Source organism: Eriocheir sinensis, unplaced genomic scaffold (genome assembly GCF_024679095.1).
Source record: "Eriocheir sinensis breed Jianghai 21 unplaced genomic scaffold, ASM2467909v1 Scaffold228, whole genome shotgun sequence".
Classification (NCBI taxonomy): Eukaryota; Metazoa; Arthropoda; class Malacostraca; order Decapoda; family Varunidae; genus Eriocheir; species Eriocheir sinensis.
In genome coordinates, this window is record NW_026111530.1 from 12,501 (window position 1) to 23,953 (window position 11,453).

An 11,453-nucleotide genomic window follows, 5' to 3' on the forward strand; every position below is an offset into this window, starting at 1 on the left:
GTTTATCTCAAAATTCTGTTACGTTTTCTTTTAAGGCGCAGCTCCTGACGAACACTTCACCTTCAGTCTCATTCTTCATCTGTTCCTAACCATTTGTCTGCGCCTATTAACTATTAAAACGAAAAATGGTCACTTCGGGGAATTCTGCGTGCTGTCGTTTCCGCCTTGTCTGCAACTCTCGGGGGCGCTATGCAAGCCTGTGATGGTCTTCGCTTGAATGGCAATCTGTGCTCGGCGGGGACAGGGCGTAGGGGGTAAAGGGGTGGGGAGGAGGAGGTACACCTCTCGGTATAAACTCATTTGCACCACATTCACGGCTGCTGCTCGTGTGGAAGGCTCGAGGTGGCGGTGGTGGCTGCTGGGTGTGCTGACGCTTCGCTGTTTATGGGCATTCGGTTGATACAGTGTGTGTGTGTGTGTGTGTGTGTGTGTGTGTGTGTGTGTGTGTGTGTGTGTGCTGTTTTAGGTGCTGCTTAATTTTTTTTCATCTTTTTTTGGTGGGGGTTTATTGTTGAAATGCTGATTGTCGTTGTTCTTCTTTATTGGTCTTGTTTTGCTCTTGCGTGTGTGTGTGTGTGTGTGTGTGTGTGTGTGTGTGTGTGTGTGTGTGTGTGTGTGTCCGTTTCTTTTTTTTTTCTTTTCGGTGCAATTCTTGAACTAAACTTGCTATTGTACTTAATCTTACGACTGTTTTTGTATTTTGTCTTTGTGCCTGTCTCTCTCTCTCTCTCTCTCTCTCTCTCTCTCTCTCTCTCTCTCTCTCTCTCTCTCTCTCTCTCTTCTCTCTCTCTCTCCCCCCCCATCGTCAGCGGCTGTTTCTTTTTTAGCACCCTCGTGGATTAACGCGAGGCGACTTGATTGGCAGCGATGATTCTTTTCAGCTATTCATAGGACGAAGAGTGGAGGGGCCAGCGTGTGTTTGTCAGCCGCCACTCAGTCAGTTAGTCGATCAGTCAGTCCGTCAGTCAGTCAGACAGTTAGTTAGTCAGTCACTTAGTCAGTCAATCAGTCAGTCAGTTAGTAAGTCAGTTAATTAGTCAGTATGGTAGTCCATCCATTACTCAGTCTACCAGTCATTCATTCAGTCAGTCAGCCATACAGCCAGTCATCCACTCATATAGCCTGTCACTCAACCATTCAACCAAACAATCAACCATTCAGCCATACAGTCAACCATACACTCATCCATTCAGCCATACAGTCATCCATTCAGCCATACAGTCTGCCATTCAGCCATGCAGTCAGCCACTCAGCCATACAGTCAGCCATACAGTCATCCATTCAGCCATACAGTCATCCATTTAGCCATACAGTCTGCCATTCAGCCATACAGTCAGCCACTCAGCCATACAGTCAGCCACTCAGCCATACAGTCAGCCACTCAGCCATACAGTCAGCCACTCAGCCATACAGTCATCCATTCAGCCATACAGTCATCCATTCAGCCATACAGTCTGCCATTCAGCCATACAGTCTGCCATTCAGCCATACAGTCTGCCACTCAGCCATACAGTCATCCATTCAGCAATACTGTCATCCATTCAGCCATACAGTCTGCCATTCAGCCATACAGTCTGCCATTCAGCCATACAGTCATCCATTCAGCAATACTGTCATCCATTCAGCCATACAGTCTGCCATCCAACCATACAATAAACCATTCAGCCATACAGTCAATCATACAGTCATCCATTCAGCCATACAGTCTGCCATTCAATTCAGCCATACAGTCATCCACATTTGGGGCAATATGTCAAAGCTTTGACACCAAAGCACTTGAGATGTCTTTTGATTTTTAGACATTCAGACCCGTCCAGACATCCCCAGACACACCCCCCTTAACACTCTGTGTCTCTCTCTCTCTCTCTCTCTCTCTCTCTCTCTCTCTCTCTCTCTCTCTCTCTCTCTCTCTCTCTCTCTCTCTCTCTCTCTCTCTCTCTCTCTCTCTCTCTCTCTCTCTCTCTCTCTCTCTCTCTCTCTCTCTCTCTCTCTCTCTCTCTCTCTCTCTCTCTCTCTCTCTCTCTCTCTCTCTCTCTCTCTCTCTCTCTCTCTCTCTCTCTCTCTCTCTCTCTCTCTCTCTCTCTCTCTCTCTCTCCTCTCTCTCTCTCTCTCTCTCTCTCTCTCTCTCTCTCTCTCTCTCTCTCTCTCTCTCTCTCTCTCTCTCTCCTCTCTCCTCCTCTCTCCTCTCTCTCCTCCTCCTTCACGTTTCCTTACTCTCTTTCTCTTCCTCGAGTTTCCTCAGTCTTGTCCTTTGTATTTCTTTTTCTCTTCACCTCGTAACTTCTCTTCCTCCTCCTCCTCCTCCTCCTCCTCCTCCTGTTCTTCCTTCCCTTCCTCCTTCTTCTCTTTCGTTGATGTTGCCGTCTTTTCTGTTTCCATTTACTCCAGCGACACGACCCTTTCTTCTTTTTTTTATCTTATTCCTTATTCTCTCTTTGCCATTCCTTTCCTTTTCTCAAAATTTCCTCCCCCTCCTCTTTTTCCCTCTCTAGTTTTCTTTTCATGTCTCCTATACCATTTCATTCTCTTTCCTGATCCTCCCTCTCTTTCTCTTCTACCTCTCTCTTCCTTTTTCTATCACTTTCTTTCATCTTTTTTTTTCTCTTTACTCTTTTCTCTTTACTTCTACTCCTTTATCTTCTACTCCTTTATCTCTCCCTTTCTCTCTCCTCTCATCTATCACTTCCATTTTTTTCTTTCCAAATCATAAATATTATCTTCCTCTTCTACATGACTTTGCTTCTAATCTCCTTTTCCCTTCTTCTATCTCACCTCTCATCCGTCATTTACCATTTTTCTCTTTCCTCATCCTCCATCTCTCCTCCATTACTTTGCCTTCACCCTCTCTCTCCCTCCCTCACCCTCTCTTCCTCCCTCTCTTCCTCCCTTTCCCTCATTTATCCTTCTCCTCTGATCCGTACCTGGCCATTCCTTTCCACCTTTTTTCACTCTCTCAAGATTCCCTTTTTTTTCCCTCCTCTGCACCTCTCATGCATATGCAATCACCCTCACCTCCCTCCTTTTCCTTCTCTATCTCTTTCTCTCTTTCCGTGCCCTTGTCGTCTTCCTTTCCGTGTTTTTCTCCTTTGACCCCCATTTTCTTCTGTGGCCATCTCTTCCTCCTCTTTCCTTCCTCCTCTTTCCTTCCCTCTCTCCTTCTGTGTCTTTTTCGTTTATTTTTCCTTTATTTTCCTTCTCCTTTTCCCCCTTTTTTTTCTTCCATGTCCTCTTCTCTTCCTCCTCTTTCTTTCCCTTTTTTTTTTTGTGTGTCCTCCTCCTCCTATTCCTTCCCTTTCTCTCGTTCCGTGTTTTTGGGGTCTTTCCTTTTTTTTTTTCCTTCTCCTTTTCCCCTTTTTACTCCCGTGTCCTCTTCTCTTCCTCCTCTTTCCTTTCCCTTTTCGTTCCGTGTCCTTCTCCTCCTCCTCCTTCCTTTCCCCTCCCTTTTCCTTCCACCTCTTCTTCCGTGTCTTTTATTCATTCTCTTTCTTCTTCCATGTCCTCCTTCTCCTTCTTACTTTCCCCTCCTTTTCAGACAGGTTGATGGGCAAAGGAGGAGGGGGAGGAGGAGGAGGAGGAGGTGGAGAAGGTGGTGATCATGCAAGCAGTGAAGATTCTCATTTCCACAAAGAGAGAAGTCCTCGAATGGTACCTCACCTTCACGCCACATCTTCCTGGGCCACACTATCACACCTCGCCACACTTTAGTACAGTACGCCACATCTCTGCTACAGTTCGCTACACCTCACAACTCTATGCCACACTACGCCACATCTCTGCTACAGTTCGCTACACCTCACAACTCTATGCCACACTACGCCACATCTCTGCTACAGTTCGCTACACCTCACAACTCTATGCCACACTACGCCACATCTCTGCTACAGTTCGCCACACTTCACAACTCTATGCCACACTACGCCACATCTCTGCTACAGTTCGCTACACCTCACAACTCTATGCCACACTACGCCACATCTCTGCTACAGTTCGCTACACCTCACAACTCTATGCCACACTACGCCACATCTCTGCTACAGTTCGCTACACCTCACAACTCTATGCCACACTACGCCACATCTCTGCTACAGTTCGCTACACCTCACAACTCTATGCCACACTACGCCACATCTCTGCTACAGTTCGCTACACTTCGCCTCCCTATACCACACTTCGCCACACTATGTCACATCTCTGCCACACTAAACAACTCTACGCCACATCTCTGTCACACGCCTCTCTCTTTTTTTCTTTCATACTTCTTGCTGTCTCGTTGCCTTCGCTTTTTTTTCCTTCCTTCCTTCCATCCTTCCTTACTTCCTTTCTTCCTTCCTTCCTTCCTTCCTTCCTCTCTTTCTTTCTTTCTTTCTTTCTTTCTTCCTTCCTGTCTTCTATATCTTCTTCGTTTTCTCTCGTTCACCTCCTCAACCTCCTTCTCCTCTTTCTTCCTCTTCACCACCCATCATCCCCTCCTCCTCCTCATCCCTCCCCACCACCCATCATCCCTTTCTCCTCTTTTCCTCCATCCTTCCTCCTCCTCCTGCCCTCCCTTCCTTCCATCCTCAGGGGCGCCAGACCCATTAGGCGACATAGACAACTGTTTAGGATCGCAGGACTCCCACGGGTCGTAAACAAAGGCTTTTTTTCTTGTGGCCTGAAGAATCGAAGTTAATTTTTGGTGATTTTTACTTATTTGTCTTGTGTGTTCGGTTTACAGAGGTTGTTAGTACAGCGAAGACCTTTCTTTTCCCTTCTGGCCTTAAAAATCGTTAGTTTTTAGGGATTTTTCATTATATATTTTGTGTGTTCGGATTACAGAAGTTTTTGATATAGCAAAGATCTTTTTTCCCCTTCTGGCCTTAAAAATCGAAGTTAGTTTTTAGGGATTTTTCATTATATATTTTGTGTGTTCGGATTACAGAATTTTTTGATATAGCGAAGATCTTTTTTTTACCTTTTGTCTGCAAGAATATAAATCAATTTTCAGGGATTTTCATTATTATTTTTGTGTATGTTTGGTTTACAGAGGGTCTTAATATTGTAGTTTTGATGGTTTTATATATTTGTTTTCCATCCTCCTCTCTTTTGCTTTATTCTAAGAACATAAGACAATAAGAACGTAAGGAGTCTGCAAGAGGCCGGTTGGTTTATATAAGGCAGCTCCTGTATGCCTAACTCCACCTAACCTCACTATCCATGAATTTATCCAACCACATCTTGAATGTATCCATGGTATTGGGAAACCAGGACTGCAGGGAGGGATGGAGGAAAGTTAAAAGGCAGGGAGGAAGGAGGGAATGGTGGAAAAAAAGTGAGGGAAGAAAGTAAGGAAGAAGGAAAAGAGTTGGAACGATGGATAATTAACAGAAGGAGGAAAGGAAAGAAGGAAGGGAGGGAGGGAGGGCGGGAGGGAGGAAGGAAAGCTGTCTGGCCAAAGAGAGGAAATGAGATACTGATGGATTAGGAGAAAGAGAGAGAGAGGGGGAGGAAGGAAGGAAGAAAGAAAGAAAGAAAGAAAGAAAGAAAGAAAGAAAAAGAAAGATAAAGAAAGAAAGAAAGAAAGAAAGAAAGAAAGAAAAAGAAAGAAAAAGGAAGGAAGGAAGGAAGAAGAAGGAAGGAAGGAAGGCAGCCTCCTCCTCCTCCTCTTCCTCCTCCTCCTACTCCTCCTCCTCCTCTTCCTCCTCCTCCTCCTCCTCCTCCTCCTCCTCCTCCTCAATACCACCAAGGAGTGCACACCTTCATTTCTCCCGAGGGCAAATTTTAACCTTTAAGAAACTCCAAGGGAAAGATCGCCTCCATTAGGGAAGGGCGCGCCATTGCTCATCGAGGGTGGGGGGAGAAGGGAGGGGGAGGGAAAGGGAGAAGGAAGAGGGACTGGGGGAGGGTAGAGAAGGGGCAAGGAGGGAGAGTGAGTAGATAGGGATTAATTTTAACTTATCTCTTCATTCCTTCCTTCATTCATCCAATTAACTGTCTGTCTTTTTCTTCTTCTTTTCTCCTCCTCTTCCTCCTCCTCTTCCTTTTTTTCCACCATTCCCTTCTTCCGTCATTACACTTTGCCCTTCATCACTTCTTTCCCCTCCATCTTCACCTCTCCTCTCTTCGTCTTTCTGTGATTCCTTCTTCTTCCTCCTGTTTTTTTTTTCTCTCTCTCTCTCTCTCTCTCTCTCTCTCTCTCTCTCTCTCTCTCTCTCTCTCTCTCTCTCTCTCTCTCTCTCTCTCTCTCTCTCTCTCTCTCTCTCTCTCTCTCTCTCTCTCTCTCTCTCTCTGCTTGTATAACTTTTCTCCCTCTCCCTTCAGATCTCTCTCTTTTTTCTTTCCCTCTTTCTCTCACTCCTTTCCCCCTCTGCCTCCTAAGATAACTTCCCTCCCCTTAACCTTCTCTCCCCTTAATCTTCTCTCCCCTCCCCTTCCCCTCCCCTGCACTCTCTTTGCCTCAAGTTAAGCTTTTTACCGCGACCCGCTGCCCATCCCAACTTGTGTATGCTGTTTAGGACTTTCTGCTGACGACGGTTCCTTTGCTCTCTAGCTCACCCTCCTTCAAGAAAAAACCCTCTCCTCCAAAGCTTCGTTGGCTGTGTTATGTCTTTTTGCTGCTGTCTAACGCCTGCATCACAAAAGTTCCTATATTAAAAGCTCTCACTATATTACAAACTCTGCTATATTACAAGCTTTCCCAATAGTACAAGCTCTTTCTGTAGTACAAGCGCTCCTATATTACAAGCTCTTTCAATAGTACAAGCTCTCCTTATTACAAACTCTGCTATATTACAAGCTTTCCCAATAGTACAAGCTCTTTCTGTAGTACAAGCGCTCCTATATTACAAGCTCTTTCAATAGTACAAGCTCTCCTTATTACAAACTCTTCTATATTACAAGCTTTCCCAATAGTACAAGCTCTTTCTGTAGTACAAGCGCTCCTATATCACAAGCTCTTTCAATAGTACAAGCTCTCCTTATTACAAACTCTTCTATATTACAAGCTTTCCCAATAGTACAAGCTCTTTCTATAGTACAAGCTCTCCTATACTACAAGCTCTGTCAATAGTACAAGCTCTCCCTATTACAAACTCCTCTATATTGCAAGCTTTCCTATAGTACAAGGTCTCCCTATATTACAAGCTCTCCTATTTTACAAGATCTCACTATATAGTACTATCTATCCCTATATCACAAACTCCTCATATTACAAGCTCATCCTTGGTGGCCTATGGTAAGCTGCGCGTGGCCTCGGTACTCAAATCCGTCTCATTGACCCTTGAGCCTGGGGAGCATAAAAACCCGCCACCCCGGGACACAGTTTTAGGGCAATCGACAATCTGCCAGAAGTCACGCGATCCTTCACGAGTCCTTTCATCAAGTCCTGCAAGTCTGCTTTTGATTTTTACTTTAAGTCGAGGTTCCTGAATCGAGACTCTCAATCCCTCCACCTTTTTCCAGCGTCCGGGGTCTTTCACGGAGGTCATCTGAGGAGGAGGAGGAGGAGAAGGAGACTACTGGAATATCTGAGACCTCTTCGCTAATACCTTAAGATTCCTCCCCTTCCCCCCTCCCAGCTTTTACCCCCCCCCCCCGCTGCTATCATTGGTCTCCTATTGATTCCTACGGCCTTTAACCTGCTCCTAATGCTCTTACCTGGTCCTTTTTTATTGGTGTGTGTGTGTGTGTGTGTGTGTGTGTGTGTGTATGAGAGAGAGAGAGAGAGAGAGAGAGAGAGCAAAACTGAACGGACAAAGCAGTAACCCAAAATGAGAAAAGGTAATCAGAAGTAAACAAAGAAGAATACAAAATACTCGACACCAAAAAAACTCGGCCATAAACGAAATGAAAGAGAGGAGCATCAACAGACAAGACAAGAGATCCGTAAAAACAAAGGAAGGGAGAAAAACCGACGGACAGGTTAATGAGAAGCGAAGGGAAGGGAAGGAAGGGAAGGGAAGAAGGGGAGGAACAAACTAACAATGAGAGTGTAGATGCGAGTCGAGAGGTGAAGATGCGGGAACATGAGGGAGAGTAATTGCGGGAGAATAGATAATGAGAGAGAGAGAGAGAGAGAGAGAAAACAAAAACAGTCGTAAGATAAAGTACAATAGGAAGTTTAGTTCAAGAATTGCACCGAAAAAGAGAGAAAAAAAGAAAGACGTTTTCCGCATTATCATTGTCCTCCTCCTCCTCCTCCTCCTCCTCCTCCTCCTCCTCCTCGTCATCGAAATTGTAATCATCTTCTTAATTATCATCATTGTAATCATCGTCATCATTACGTCACTCAAAAATCAAGAACACTTTATCTTAACAATTATTTATATTCACACGTGTCATGTTTTTTTTTTATTTACTTTTTATTATTATTATTTTTGTCTTCATCCTCTTTTTACACATGAATTATCTTCCCTTATTTTGCTCTCTCTATTTCTCTCTCTTTTACACTCTCTGACGTTATCCTCTTTCTGTTGTTCTCTTCCCTCGTTTTTAGTTATTTCCATTCCTCGCTCCCTCCTCTTTCTCTCCCTCATCTATCCTCCTATTTATCTCGCATCTCTTACTACTTATCTTTATCTCTTTGCTTCCCTTTTCCTCGTCTTCTTCTCTCTTCTTTATCTTTCTCTTCCTCCTCCTCCACTCTGTTTTTCCTTTTTCTCTTCATCTATCCTCCCATTTCTCTCTCGTATCTTTCATCTCTGTCAGTTATTCTTCTTCTACTTATCTCTATCTCTTTGCTTCCCTTCTCCTCTTCCCCCTCGCTTCCTTATCTTTCTCTTTTTCTCCCTCCTCCTCTTCCTCCAGTCTTTCTTTCCTCTCTCTCCTTCTCTCTCCTCCCATTTCTCTTTCGTATCTTTCATCTATGTCAGGTATTCTTCTCTTTGCTTCCCTTTTCCTCTCCCCCTCTCTCTTCCTTATCTTCCTCTTCTTCTTTTTCCTCCTCTTCCTCCACTCTGTCTTTCTTCATTGCATTATTTCTCAGCTTCCTGTAATCGCTTTGCCTCCTCCTTCCTCTCGTCTCCCTCTCTTCCTTATCTTCCTCTTCTTCTTCGTCCTCCTCTTCCTCCACTCCCTCTTTCTTCATAGTGTTATTTCTCATCTTCTTGTAATCCTCCACCTCCCTATGTCTTTCCTTCCTCTTACCTCTTCCCCATCTCTCTCTTCCTTATCTTACTCTTCTTCTTCGTCCTCCTCTTCCTCCACTCCCTCTTTCTTCATAGTGTTATTTCTCATCTTCTTGTAATCCTCCATCTCCCTATCTCTTTGCCTCCTCTTTCCTCAGCTATTATTTTCTTTGCTTCTCCTTTCCACCCTCCCTCTCTCTTCCTTATCTTCCTCTTCTTCATCGTCCTCCTCTTTCTCCTCACTGTCTTTCTTACTTATCATCTTCGTGTAATCCTCCCCATCTCTTGTCTCTCTAATCCCTCCATCATCCTTGCTTTGTCTTGTTCCTCACTGCTTTTGTCTCCCTCCCTCCCTCCCTGACGTGCTTCATCCCTCCTTCTCTTCCACCCTCCCTCCTCTCCCTCCTTCCTATGCTCACCCTCCCTCCTCTCTTTGAAGGCTGAGGACGCCCATTATTGGTGTAAAATTATGTTATGGAATGTATTAAAAACAGATGGCTTACCTAACCTCGCCTCTCTGCTCTATCTCTCTCTCTCTTTGCTTCTCTCTCTCTCTCTCTCTCTCTCTCTCTCTCTCTCTCTCTCTCTCTCTCTCTCTCTCTCTCTCTCTCTCTCTCTCCCATGTCGCTTCGTTATCTTCTTCTTCTTCTTCTTCTTCTCACTTCTCTGTCTGTTTGTCTGTCTATCTGTGTGTCTGTCTTTCCTTTCTCTTTCCTTTTTTTCGTGTTTCCTTTTATCTTTCATTTTTTTCTTTCTTTCTCTCTCTCCCTCCACGAATGAGTAAATGGAGGAAGAGAAACACTAAATTGAATCAGGCTCACCCACTCACCCCTGAAAGCGTGTGTGTGTGTTTGTGTGTGTGTGTGTGTGTGTGTGTGTGTGTGTGTGTACGTGTGCGTGTTAGTCTGGTTAGTGTGCATTGTACCTACTCATGAGAGAAGAGAATGAAGGAAGAAGAATGAAGGGAGGAGGAATGCAGGAGAAGGAAGGAGGAAGAAGGAAGGAGAGAGGAGGTGAAGACAAGAAAGGAGAGATGTTGCAACGAAGGAAGAAGGAAGAGGAAGAAGGAAGAGGTGAATAGAGTTAGAAAGAAGGAAGAAGGAAAACGGAGAGAGGAGGTGAAGATTAGAGTGGAAAGGAGATTGGAAAGAAGGAAGGAGGAAGGGGGGAGGGAGAGAAGAGCTGAAGATTAGAGTGGAAAGAAGGAGGAAGAAGGAGGAAGAGGAAGGAGGAAGAGAGAGAGGAGGCTGCAGGGAGAGATGAGAAGATAAGGCAACGGCAGAGGAGGAGACGGAATGACGGGAAGGAAGGAGGAAGAAGATAAGGAAATGATGGGAGGAAAATATAGACAGAGATTAGGAAATAGTGGAGAGAGGGAGAGGAAGGAGAGAAGAGAGAGGAGAGAAAGGGGATAGGAAATAGTGGAGAGAGGGAGAGGGAGGAGAGAAGAGAGAAGAAGAGAAAGGGGAGGAAAAAAGAAGGTAGGAAATAGTGAAGAGAGAGAGGGGAGGAGAGAAGAGAGAAGAGAAGAAAGGAGATAGGAAATAGTGGAGAGAGGGAGAGGGAGGAGAGAAGAGAGAAGAAGAGAAAGGAAAGGAAAAAAAAGGTAGGAAATAGTGAAGAGAGGGAGGAGGAGGAGAGAAGAGAGAAGAAGAGAAAGGAGAGGAGAAAAGGAGGTAGGAATTAGTGAAGAGAGGGAGGAGGAGGAGAGAAGAGAGAAGAAGAGAAAGGAGAGGAGAAAAGGAGGTAGGAATTAGTGAAGAGAGGGAGGAGGAGGAGAGAAGAGAGAAGAAGAGAAAGGAGAGAAAAAAAGTGATAGAAAATAGTAGAGAGAGGGAGAGGGAGGAGAGAAGAGAGAGAAGAAAGAACAGGAGAAAGGAGATAGGAAATAGTGAAGAGAGGGAGAGGGAGGAAAGAAGAGAGAAGTAGAGAAAGGGAAGGAAAAAAAGAAGGTAGGAAATAGTGAAGAGAAGGTGAGGGAAGAGAGAAGAGAGAAGAAGAGAAAGGAGAGAAAAATGGGAGTAGGACATAGTGAAGAGAGGGAGAGGAAGGAAAGAAGAGAGAGGAGAAAGAACAGGAGAAAGGAGATAGGAAATAGTGAAGAGAGGGAGAGGGAGGAGAGAAGAGAGAAGAGAAAGGAGAGGAAAATGGGGGAAGGAAATAGTTGAGAGAGGGAGAGGGAGGAGAGAAGAGAGAAGAAGAGAAAGGAGAGAAAAATGGGAGTAGAACATAGTTAAGAGAGGGAGGAGATATGAAAAAAGAGAAAGGGGAGAAGAAAGGACTTAGGAAATAGTGAAATGATAGAGAGGGAAGAGAGAACAGCGAGAAGAAGAGAGATGAGAAGATAAAAGA